Here is a 12744-nt window from a genome sequence, read left to right as displayed (position 1 = left end):
ACATCCAGATGGGGACCAGAATCACCAGGTTAGGGTGAGGTCCAGAGTGGTTCCAGAGTCATCATGTCCAGGTGAGGCTCAGGTGTGGAACAGAGTAACCAGGTACCAATGATGCCCAGGTGAGGACCAGAGTCACCAGATCTGGGTGAGGCCCAGATAGTATCAGAGTCACCAGTTCCAGGTGAGGCCAAGAAGAAGTCCACAGCAATCAGGTCCAGGTGGGGAACAAAGTCACCAGGACAGGGTGAGGCCCAATGGGGACCAGCTACACCAGCTCCAGGTGAGGCCCAGGTGGTGACCAGAGTCACCAGGTCCGGGTGAGGACCAGGTAAGGAGCAGATTCACCAGGTCCACTTGAGGCCCACATGGGGACCTGAGTCAACAAGAATGGGTGAGTCCCAGGTGGCAACTCCACTCACCAGGTCCAGGTGAGGCCAACCTGCAGGCCAGAGTCACCAGATCCAGGTGGATACCGGAGTCACCAGGGAAATGTGAGGCTAGGAGTACACCACATTCACCAGGTCTAGGTGTGGTTCATGTGGGAACGAGAGTCACAGGTCCAGGTGAGACTCAGGTGGGGACCACAGTCACCAGGTCCAGATTTAGGCCTAGGTGGGGGCCCAGAATCAACAGGGCAGATGAGGCCAATGTGTGGATCAAAGTATCAGGACCAGGTGAGTCCCAGGTGGGGAACAGAATAAGCATGTCCCATTTATGCCCAGGTGGGACCAGAGTCACAGGGTCCACACGAGGCCTAAGTGAGGAGTAGATTCACCAGGTCCTTTTGAGGCCCAGTTGAGGACCAGTGTCCCCAGCCCTGGGTGAGTCCCAGAGGGGGACCAGAGTCACCCGGTACAGGTGATATCCCGGTGGGGACCAGAGTCACCACGTCAGGGTGAAGCCCAGAGGGAGATGTGAATCACTAGATCCAGGTGAGGCCCTGATGTGGAACTGAGAAACCAGGTCCAATGATGTCCATGTGAGGACCAGAGTCACCAGGTCCAGGAGAGTTCCCTGTGGGAACCAGTCACCTCGTCCAGGTGAGTCCAGGTGGGACCATAGTAACCAGGTCAGGGTGAGGTCCAGAGGGGGACTAGAGTCACCAGGTCCAGGTGAGGCCCAGGTATATAAGAGAGTATCCAGTTCCCAATGATGCCCAGGTAAGGACCAGAGTCACCAGGTCCAGGTGAGGCCCAAATATGGATCAGAGTCATTTTGTTCCAGGTGAGGCCAGAAGGAGACCACAGGAACCAGGTCCAGGAGAGCCCCATATGGGAACCAGAGCCCAGGTGAGGTCCAGGTGGGGACCACCATCACAAGGTCCATGTGATGCCCAGGTGGTAACAAGATTCACCAAGTCCAGGTGACACCCAGATGGTGACCAGAGTCACCAAATCCAGGTGAGGACCAGGTGGGGACCACAGTCACCAGATCCAGGGTAGGACCAGGCAAGGACCAGATTCACAAGGTCCAAGTGAAGCCCAGGGTGGGACCAGAGTCCCCAGGTAAGGGTGAGACCCAGAAAGGTAACCAGAGTAACCAGTTTAGTTTGAGGTCCAGAGTGGGACCAGAGGTCCCCGTTCAAATGAGGCCCAGGTGTCAAATAGAGTATCCAGGTCCCAATGAAGCCTAGGTGAGGACCAGAGTCACTAGGGCCATGCAAGGCCCAGATGGGGATCAGAATCACCAGGTCCTGGTGATGCATAGGAGGAGACCACAGTCACCAGAATCAGGTGAGCCCCATGTGGGAACCAGAGCCACTATATCCAGCTGAGTCCCAGGTCCCGGTAAGGCCCACGAGAGGACCAGATTCATCAGGTCGAATTGAGGCATAGCTGGGGACAAGAGTCACCAGGTCTGGTTGAGGCTTCAGTGGAGACAAGATTCACCAGTTCTGTGTTTGGTCAAAGTGGGGACGAGAGTCACCAGGTCTAGGTGAGGCCAAACTGAGGACCAAAATCACCAGATCCAGGTGAGTTCCATGTTGGAAAGAGTGTCACCAGGTCTAGGAGAGGCCCAGGAGGGGACCAGTCACTACATCCAGGTGAAGCACAGGTGGGGAAGAGATTCACCACGTCCACGTGAGGACCACGTGAGGACCAGATTCATCAGGTCGAATTGAGGCATAGCTCGGGACAAGAGTCACCAGGTATGGGTGAGACCTAGGTGGGGACACGATTCACCAGATCTCAGTTAGGTCAAAGTGGGGACGAGAGTCACCAGGTCCAGGTGAGGGAAAACTGAGGACCAGAGTCACCAGAACCAGGTGAGGTCCATGTTGGAAAGCGAGTCACCAGGTTCAGGAGAGGTCCATGTGGGGAGCAGAGTCACAAGATCCATGTGCAGCCAGGTGGGGAACAGAGTCAGCAGGTCCAGATGAGGCCCAGTGAAAACCAGAGTTACCAGGTACACGTAAAGACCAGGTGGGGACCAGAGGCAACAGGTCCATGTGAGGCCCAGCTGAGGACCAGAGATACCAGGTACACGTGACGCCCAGGTGGAGACCAGAGCAACATGTGTGGAACAACGTCCATGTTGGGACGGCTGGGGTCCATGGTCAACAGGTCTAGGTGAGGCCCATGTGTGGAACACAGTAACCAGGTCCAGGTGAGTCCCAGGTGGTGACAACAGTCACCACGTCCAGGTGAGATTCAGGTGGACCAGGATCACAGGGGAGGCCCTTGAAAGAACCAGAGTCAAAAGTTCGATAGAGCTGCATGTGTCAACCACACTCACCAGGTCCCAGTGAGGCCCTGGTGGGGACCAGAGTCACTAGGTACATGAGAAGCTAGAAACATTGCAGCCACCAGGTCCACATGAGTTCCATGTGGAACGAGAGTCACCAGTTATAGGTGAGGCCCAGGTGGGGATCAGACTCACCAGGTCCAGGTGAGACCCAGGTGGGAACCAGTGTCACCATGTCCAGGTGTGGCCCAGGTGAAGACCAGAGTTAACAGTTCCAGGTGTGTCCATATTAGGGAACAGTGTAACCATGTCCTGATGCTACACAGGTGGTTATCAGAGGCACCAGGTCCTGGTGAGGCCCAGGTGGGGACCAGAGACATGTGATCCAGGTGAGGTCCCGGTGGGAACTACAGTCACCAGGTCAGGTGAGGCTATGCTGAGGATCAGAGCCACCAGTTCCAGGTGAGGCCCAGGTGTGGCCAGAGTCACCTGGTACAGAAGAGGAGAAAGTGAGGAATAGAGTTACCATGTCCAGGTGAGTCCCAGTGGGGAATAGAGTAACCATGTCCCGATGATGGCCAGGAAGGAAACAGAGTCACTAGTTCCAGATGAGGCCCAGGTGGAGACCGCAGCCACAAGGTCCAGATTTAGGCCTAGGTGGGGGCCCAGAGTCATCAGGGCCAGGTGAGGCCAAAGTGTGGAGCAAAGTTATCAGGTCCAGTTGAGTCCCAGGTGGGAACCAGTCACCTCGCCCAGGTGAGGCCCACAAGAGTAGTGCCTCCAAGCTCAATCCCACGAGTTCCTAGTAATTCCTGTCTTAGACTGGTGCTACATACTAAATTCCATACTAGCTAATTGAACCCTGCATCCAAGGGCAACTTACATCCGAGAGTTGGCCTCACACGCAGTCCCTCACAGTTCCACACTGCCTGCAGAATGTGTTTCCAACGTCTTCACCAGAGACGCTTGTCAGAATCTTATGAGACGCAATTGGAATAATGCAGGCCTGGAAGGTGTCTCCAGGTGGAGTAGAGTGGTATACTTGGAACCTCCTGAGTTAGAATACTGCTGCGTTCTCAGGGCCAGAAGAATGCAGCTAGTTGAAAGCTGGCTTCTAGACATGCTTCCTTGTGAGAGTTGAGGTGAGGGCGGGACCCTCCCGCAACCTGACTGCCTGTAGACTTAGGTTCTAACATCCTTATGTTAGGTGCTGGAAGAGGTTGTGAAAAGCATGTAGACGTTTCAGGCTTGTAGTCACGTGTAACTGAGTTCAATACAGCGATTTCCAACAGCCTTGTTCAATTAAAGTGTAGCTAGGTTCTAACTCCCTTAAAAGAGTGGCTAGCAGACAGCTGCCTGCAAGGCATACACGCTTCTCAGAGTTGAGCTTATGGCCTGTATCTCCCACAATCTGACGGCCTGTACGGATCGCTTCCACAGCATTCCGTTCTATGCGGGACAGTATTGGAGTGAGAACCAAGTGTCCAAGTGTCCAAATGTCTGCATTGTCAATTTCGCGACTACCGGACACCTGCCTCCAAGTGATGCACACTCCTTTGGATGAGCTTATGGCTTGTTCCTCCCACATGCTGACCGCCTGTACCTTTCACTTCAAAAGGACGTCGTTCGATACGGGACACAAGTTTTGTGAGAGGCAAGTGTCTCCTATCCCAATCCAACAACTTCTGAGTAATTCCTCCCTCAGAAGGGAGCTACATACTAACTTCCAAACCTGAGTACCTAGTTGAAAGCTGTCTCTCTGGGGAACTTCCTTCTGAAAGATGAGCTGACACGCGGTCCTTCCCAGTTCCACACTGCCTGCAGAAGGAGTTACGAACATCCTCACTAGACATGTTTGTCAGAAGCTCATGGGACGCAAGGTGCAAGCTGCAGGCTTCAACGGTTGTGTCTCCAGGTGCAGTGGAGCTTTATTCATGGAACGAACTGACTTAATGCTGTAAAGTTTGGGTTAGGTTATGGGTTAGGGTTAGGGTTAGGGTCCTGTTTAAGCTTAGGGTTAGGGTTAGGGTTAGGGTTAGTGTTAGGGTTAGGGTTAGTGTTAGGGTTCAGGTTAGGGTTAGGGTTAGGTTACAGGTTAGGGTACGGGTTAGGTTATGGATTAGGGTATGGGTTAGTGTTAGTGTTAGGGTTAGGGTACGGGTTAGGGTACGGGTTAGTGTTAGGGTATGGCTTAGGTTTCGGTTTAGGTTTACGGTTAGGATTAGGGTTAGGGTACGGGTTAGGGTTAAAGTTAAGGTACTGTTCAGTGTTAGGGTTAGGGTTAGGTTACGGGTTATGGTTAGGGATAGGGTAAGGGTTAAGGTTAGGATTAGGTTAGGGTTAGGGTTAGGATTAGGGATTGGGTTTCATTAGGTTTAGGGTTGAGGTAAGGTTAGGGTTAGGGTATTGGTTAGAGTTTGGGTTAGGGTACAGGTGAGGGTTAGGGTAAGCGTTAGGGTACGGGTTAGGATTAGGGTACATGCTAAGGTTAGGTTTTGGGTTAGGTTTAGGGTTAGGTTTAGGGTTAGGGTATGGGATGGGGTTAGCTTTAGGGTACTGTTTAGCGTTAGTGTTAGGGGTAGGTTACAGGTTAGAGTTACGGTTAGGGTTAGAGTACGGGTTAGGGTTAGTCTTAGAGTTCGGGTTATGTTTAGGGTTTGAGTTAGGGTTAGGCTACGGGTTAGGGTTAGTGTTAGGGTTATGATTAGGGTTTGGTTTAAGCTTAGGTTTAGGGTACAGATTAGGGTTAGGGTATGGGTTAGGGTTAGGGTGAGGGTACGGTTTAGAGATATGGTATGGATTACGGTACGTGTTTAGGTATGGGTTAGGGTACTGGTAACGGTTAGGGTTTGGGTTAGGTTTAGGTTACGTGTTAGGGCTAGGTTTAGGGTTAAGGTTAGGGTACAGGATAGGGTTAGGTTTAGGGTTAGTGTTAGGGTTTGGGTTAGGGTACGGGTTAGGGTTAGGTTTAGGGTACTGTTTAAGGCTAGTGTTAGGGTTAGGTTTAGGTTACGGGTTAGGGTTAAGATTAGGGTTAGGGTAGGTTACGGTTAGGGTTTGTGTTAGGGTTAGGTTTCGGTTAGGGTTAGGGTACCTTTTACGGTTAGGTATAGTGTTAGGTTTAGTTTACGGGTTAGGGTTAGGGTTAGGGTGAGGTTATGGGTTAGGGTTAGGGTTAGGGTTTGGGTTAGGGTATGAGATACGTTTAGGGTTAAGGTTAGGGAACGCGTTAGGGTTAGGGTTGGGGTTAGGGCTAGGCTTAGGGTACGGGTTCAGGTTAGGGTTAGGGGTAGGGTATGGGTTTGTTTATGGGTTAGGGTACGGGTACGGTTAAGGGTTAGTGTTAGGGTTCAGGTTAGGGAACAGGATAGGATTAGGTTTTGGGTTCGGGTTAGGGTACAGGTTAGGGTACAGGTTAGGTTACGGTTTAGGGTTAGGGTACGGGTTAGGGTTAGTGTTAGGGTTAGGAGTTAGGGTTAGGGTTTGGTTTAGGGTTAGGGTTAGGGTTAGGGTTAGGGTTAGGGGTATGGTTAAGGGTTAGGGTTAAGGGTTAGGGTTAGGGGTTAGGGGTTCGGGTTCGGGTTCGGGTTAGGGGTTAGGGGTTAGGTTTAGGATTAGGGTTAGGGGTTAGGGGTTAGGGTTAGGGTTAGGGTTACAGTTAGGGTTAGGAGTTAGGGTAAGGGTTTGGGTTAGGGTTAGGGTTAGGGTACGGCTTAGGGATAGGGTTAGTGTTAAGGTACATGTTTGGGTTAGGGTTAGGGTACTGTTAGGGTTAGGGGTAGGGTTAGGTTTAGTTTATGGGTTAGGGTTAGGGTTAGGGTTAGTTTACGTGTTAGGGATACGGTTAGGGTGAGGGTTAGGGTTAGTTTAGGATTAGGGTTACGGTTAGGTTTAGAGATAGGGTTAGGGTTATGATTAGTTACGGTTAGGTTTAGGGGTAGTTTTAGTGTTTGGGTACGAGTTATGGTTAGGAATAGGGCAGGGTACGGTATAGGGTTAGGGTACGGTTTAGGGTTAGTTTTAGGGTTAGGATTAGGGTACGGGTTAGGGTTAGTGTTAGGGTACCATTTACAGTTAGTGTACAGGTTAGCGTTAGGGTTGGGGTTAGCGTAAGGGTTAGGGCACAGGTTAGAATTAGGGGTAGGGTATTGTTTGGGTTAGGGTCAGGGTTAGATTTAGGTTATGTGTTAGAGTTAGGGTACGGGTTAGGGTTAGGGTACGGGTTAGGGTTAGTGTACCGGTTAGGGTTGGGGTTAGGGTATGGTTTAGGGTTAGGGTACGGGTAGGGTTAGGGTACGAGTTACAGTTAGGCTTCAGTTAGGGTTAGGGTTAGGGTAAGTGTTAGGGTTTGGGGTTAGGGTTTGGGTTAGGGTTAGTTTTAGGGTTAGGGTTAGGGTGAGTTTAGGGTTAAGGTTATGGTTAGGGTACGGGTTTGTGTTAGGGTGTGGGTAAGATTAGGGTTATGGTACGGGTTAGGGCTTAGGGTATGGGTTAGGGTATGGGTTAGGGTTATTGTTAGGGTTAGGGTATGGGTATGGGTTAGGATTAGGGTTAGGGTACAGGATCGGGTTAGGGTTAGGATACGAGTTAGGGTTAGGTTTAGGGATTGGGTTAGGGTTAGGGTATGGGTTAGGGTTAGGGTACGGGTTAGGGTTAGGTTTAGGGTATGGGTTAGTGTATGGGTTAGGTTACAGGTTAGGTTTAGGGTTAGGTTTAGGGTTAAGGTTAGGGTTAGTGTTAGGGTTATGTTTAGGGTTAGGGTAAGGATGAGGGGTTAGGGTTAGGTTTAGGGTTAGGGGTTAGGTTTAGGGTTATGTTAAGGTTTAGGGTTAGTGTTAGGGTTAGGGTACGGGTTACGGTTAGAGTAGGGGTTACAGTTATGGTTAGGGAACAGGTTAGGGAACAGGTTAGGGAACGGGTTAGGGTACTGGTTAGTGTACGGGTTAGGGTACGGGTTAGGGCTAGGGTACTGGTTAGGGTTAGGGTATGGGTATGGGTTAGGGTTAGGGTACGGGTTAGGGTTAGTGTAAGGGTTTGGGTTAGTGTATGGGTTAGGGTTAGGGTTAGGGTATGGTTTAGGGTTAGGGTACGGGTTAGGGTTAGGGTATGGGTTACAGTTAGGGTTCGGTTAGTGTTAGGTTTAGGGTAAGGGTTAGGGTTAGGTTTAGGGTTAAGTGTTGAGGTTCAGTGTAATTAAATAGCGTTAGGGGTTAGGGGTAGTGTTAGGGTTAGGGTTAGGGTTAAGGTTTGGGGTTATGGTTAGGGTTAGGGGTTAGGGTTAGGGTTTGGGTTAGGGTTAGGGTTAAGGGTAGGGTTAAGGAATAGGGTTAGGGTTAGGGGTAGGTGTTAGGGGTTTGGGTTAGGGTTAGGGGTTAGGTTTTAGGCTAGGGTTAGGGTTAAGGGTTTGGGTTAAGAGTTAGGATTAGGGTTAGGTTTATGTGTTATGGGTTAGGGGTTAGGGTTAGGGTTGGGGGTTCAGGGTTAGAGTTAGGATTACGGTTAGGGTTAGGAATAAGGTTTAGGGTTTGGGTTAGGGTAGGGTTAGGGTTAGTGTTAAGGGTTAGGGTTAAGGGTTAGGGTTAGGGTTAAGGGTTAGGTTTTGGGTTAGGTTTAGGGTTAGGAGTTAGGTTTAGGGTTAGGAGTTAGGGTTAGGGTTAGGGTTAGGGTTAGGGTTATGTTAATGTTAGGGTAAGGGTTAGGGTTAGGGTACGGGTTACAGTTAGAGTACGGGTTACGGTTACGTTTAGGGAACGGGTTAGGGTTAGGGTTAGGGTACTGGTTTGTGTATGGGTTTGGGTATGGGTTAGGGCTAGGGTTAGGGTTAGGGTTATGTTTAGGGTTAGGGTAAAGTTGAGGGGTTAGGGTTAGGTTTAGGGTTATGTTAAGGTTTAGGGTTATGTTAAGGTTTAGGGTTTGGGTTAGGGTTAGGGTACAGGTTACAGTTAGAGTATTGGTTACGGTTACTTTTAGGGAACGGGTTAGGGTTAAGGTTAGGGTACTGGTTTGTATATGGGTTTGTGTACTGGTTAGGGCTAGGGTACGGGTACGGGTTAGGGTTAAGGGTAGGGTTAAAGATTAGGTTAGGGTTAGGGTTAGGGTTATGGTTAGGGGTTAGGGGTTTGGGTTAGGGTTAGGGTTAGGGGTTAGGTTTTGGGTTAGGGTTACGGTTAGGGTTAGGGTTAAGGGTTAGGGTTAAGGGTTAGGGTTAGGTTTATGGGTTATGGGTTAAGGGTTAGGGTTAGGGTTAGGGTTAGCATTAGCGTTAGTGTTAAGGGTTAGGGTTAAGGGTTAGGGTTAGGGTTAGGGGTTAAGGTATGGGTTACAGTTAGAGTACGGGTTACGGTTAGGGAACGGGTTAGGGTTAGGGTACGGGTACTGGTTAGGGTTAGCGTATGGAATAGGGTTAGTGTAAGGGTTAGGGTTAGGGATAGTGTACGGGATATGGTTAGGGTTAGGGTACGGGTTTGGGTGCGGGTTAGGGTACGGGTTAGGGTTAGGTTTAGGGTACAGGTTAGAGTTAGGGTACAGATTAGGGTTCGGTTTAGGTTACGGGTGAGTGTTAGCGTTAGGGTACGGTTTAGTGTATGGGTTAGGTTTCAGGTTAGGTTTAGGGTTAGGTTTAGAGTAGGGGTTAGGGTTAGTGTTAGTGTTAGTGTTAGTTTTAGGGTTAGGGTTGGCGTTAGGGTTAGGGTTAGTTTTAGGGGATAGTGTTAGTGTTAGTGTTAAGGTTAGGGGTTAAGGTTAGGGTTAGGGTTTGGGTTAGTGTTAGGATTAGGGTTAGGGTTAGGGTTAGGGTTAAGGGTTAGGGTTAGGTTTAGGGTTAGTGGTTAGGGGTTCCGGTTAGGGTTAGGGTTAGGGGTAGGGATTAAGGTTAGGGTTAAGGGTTAGGGTTTATTTTTGGTTTAGGTTTAGGGTTAGGGGTTATGTTTTAGGGTTAGGGTTAGATGTTAGGGTTAGGGTTAGGGTTAGGGTTAGGGGTTAGGATTAGGGTTATGGTTAGGTACGTGTTAGTGTTAGGGTTAGGATACGGGTTAGGGTACGGGTTAGGGTACAGGTTAGTGTTAGAGTACTGGTTAGGGTTAGGGTTAGTGTACGGGTTAGTGTACGGGTTAGGGTGTGGGCTTAGGTTTAGGGTACGGGTTAGGGTATGGGTTAGGGTTGAGGTACAGGTTAGTGTTAGGGTACCTGTTAGGGTTAGAGTACGGTTAGGTTAGGGTACGGGTTAAGTTTAGGGTTAGTGTTCGGGTTAGGGTTAGGGATAGGGGTTAGGGTTAGGGTTACGGTTAGAGTTAGGGTTAGGATTAAGGGTTAGGGGATCCCTGGGTGGTGCAGCGGTTTGGCGCCTGCCTTTGGCCCAGGGCGTGATCCTGGAGACCCGGGATCGAATCCCACATCGGGCTCCCGGTGCATGGAGCCTGCTTCTCCCTCTGCCTGTGTCTCTGCCTCTCTCTCTCTCTCTGTAACTATCATAAATAAATAAAAAAAAATAAAAAAAAAGGATTAAGGGTTAGGGTTAAGAGTTAGGGTTAGGATAGGTTTAGTGTTAGGGTTAGGGGTTAGGGTTAGGGATTTGATTCGATTCGATTCTTTTTGATTCGATTCGATTCAATTCTTTTCGATTCGAATTGATTCGATGCAATTCTTTCAATTCGATTCTTATCGATTCGATTCTTTTCGATTCGATAGATTCTTTTCTATTCGATTCAATTTGATTCGATTTGATTCGAGTCTTTTTGATTCGATTCGTTTCCATTCGATTCTTTTCAGTTTGATTTGATTGAAATCTTTTCGATGTGATTCAATTTGATTCTTTATGAATCGATTTGATTCTTTTCAATTCGACTCGATTTTTTTCGATTCGATTCGATTCGATTCTTTTCCATTCGATTTGATTCGATTCTTTTTGATACAATTCGATTCTATTCTTTTCGATTTGATTCTCTTCGATTCGATTCTATTCTATTTGATTCGATTCGATTTTTTCAATTCGATTCGATTCCTTTAGATTCGATTCAATTCAATTCAAATCTTTTGTTTCGATTCGATTCTTTTCAATTTGATTCTATCTTTTTCGATTAGATTCTATTCTTTTCGATTTGATTCAATTCGATTCGAATCTTTTCGAATCGATTCTATTCTTTTCGATTCGATTTGATTCGATTCTTTTCGATTTGATTCGATTCTTTCGATTCGATTCAAATCTTTTTTTTTTAATTTTTAAAATTTTTTTTATTTACTTATGATAGTCACACACAGAGAGAGAGAGAGAGGCAGAGACATAGGCAGAGGGAGAAGCAGGCTCCATGCACCGGGATCCTGATGTGGGATTCGATCCCAGGTCTCTAGGATCGCGCCCTGGTCCAAAGGCAGGTGCTAAACCGCTGCGCCACGCAGGGATCCCACGATTCAATTCTTTTTGATTCAAATCGATTCGATTCGTTTCGATACTTTTCGATTCGATTCTTTTCGATTCGATTCAATTCTTTTCGATTTGATCAATTCTTTTCAATTCGATTCCATTCGATTCAATTTGATTCTTTTCGATTCGATTCGATTATTTTTTATTTGACTCAATTCAATGGTTTGATTCGATTATTTTCAATTCGATTTGATTCGATTAGATTATTTTCGATTCAATTCGATTCTATTCGAATATTTTCGATTCGATTCGATTGCATTAGATTCGATTATTTTTTATTCAATTCAATACGATTATTTTGATTTGATTCGATTCATCGCGGTTCAATTCGAATATTTTCGATTCGAATCGATTCTTTTCGATTCGATTCTTTTTTATTCGATTCGATTATTTTCAATTCGATTCGATTTGATGCGAATCGATTATTTTTTATTCAATTCGATTCGATTCGATTATTTTCGAATCGATTTGATTCGATTCGATTCTTTTCAACTTGAAGATTATTTTCGATTCGAATCAATTCGATTCTTTTCGATTGGAATCTTTTCGATTCGATTTGATTATTTTCGATTCGATTCGATTATTTTCGATTCAATTCGATTGGATTATTTTCGATTCGATTCGATGCTATCGATTATTTTTGATTCAATTTGATTCGATGCAATTATTTTCGATTCAATGCAATCAATTTGATTATTTTTTATTCGATTTGATTCGATTATTTTCGATTCGATTCAATTCTTTTTGATTCGATTCGATTCTTTTTGATTCGATTCGATTATTTTCGATTCAATTCGGTTCGATTCGAATCGATTTTTTTCGATTCAATTCGATTTGATTCGGTTCGATTATTTTCAATTTGATTCGATTATTTTTGATTCAATTCGATTCGATTCAATTCGATTACTTTCTATTCGATTCGATTATTTTCGAATCAATTCGGTTAGGTTTGGTTAGATTATTTTAGATTCAATTTGATTCGATTCGGTTCGATTATTTTCGATTTGATTCGATTGGATTAGTTTAGATTATTTTCGATTCGATTTGATTCTTTTCAATTCATTTTGATTATTTCCGATTTGATTCGATGCGAATTGATTATTTTCGATTCGATTACATTCGATTCGATTCGATTATTTTCTAATCAATTCGGTTTGATTCGATTCGATTATTTTAGATTCAATTCGGTTCGATTCGGTTCGATTATTTTCAATTTGATTCGATTGGATTAGTTTAGATTATTTTCGATTCGATTCGATTCTTTTCAATTCATTTCGATTATTTCCGATTCGATTCAATGCGAATTGATTATTTTCGATTCAATTACATTCGATTCGATTCGATAATTTTCGATTCGATTCGATTCGATTCTTTTCAATTCGATTCAATTCTTTTCAGTTCAATTCAATTATTTTCGATTTGATTTAATATTTATGATTCAAATGCCTCAATTCTTTTCGATTTGATTATTTTCGATTCGATTCGGTTATTATCGATTTGATTCGATTATTTTCTATTCGATTTGATTCGATTATTTTCGATTCGATTCGATGTGAATCGATTATTTTCTAATAGATTCCTTTTAATTCGATTCGATTCTATTCAATTCTATTTGATTATTTTCGATTCGATTCGATTAT

Source organism: Canis aureus, chromosome 11 (assembly GCF_053574225.1).
Source record: "Canis aureus isolate CA01 chromosome 11, VMU_Caureus_v.1.0, whole genome shotgun sequence".
NCBI lineage: Eukaryota > Metazoa > Chordata > Mammalia > Carnivora > Canidae > Canis > Canis aureus.
This window is presented reverse-complemented; position numbering follows the sequence as displayed.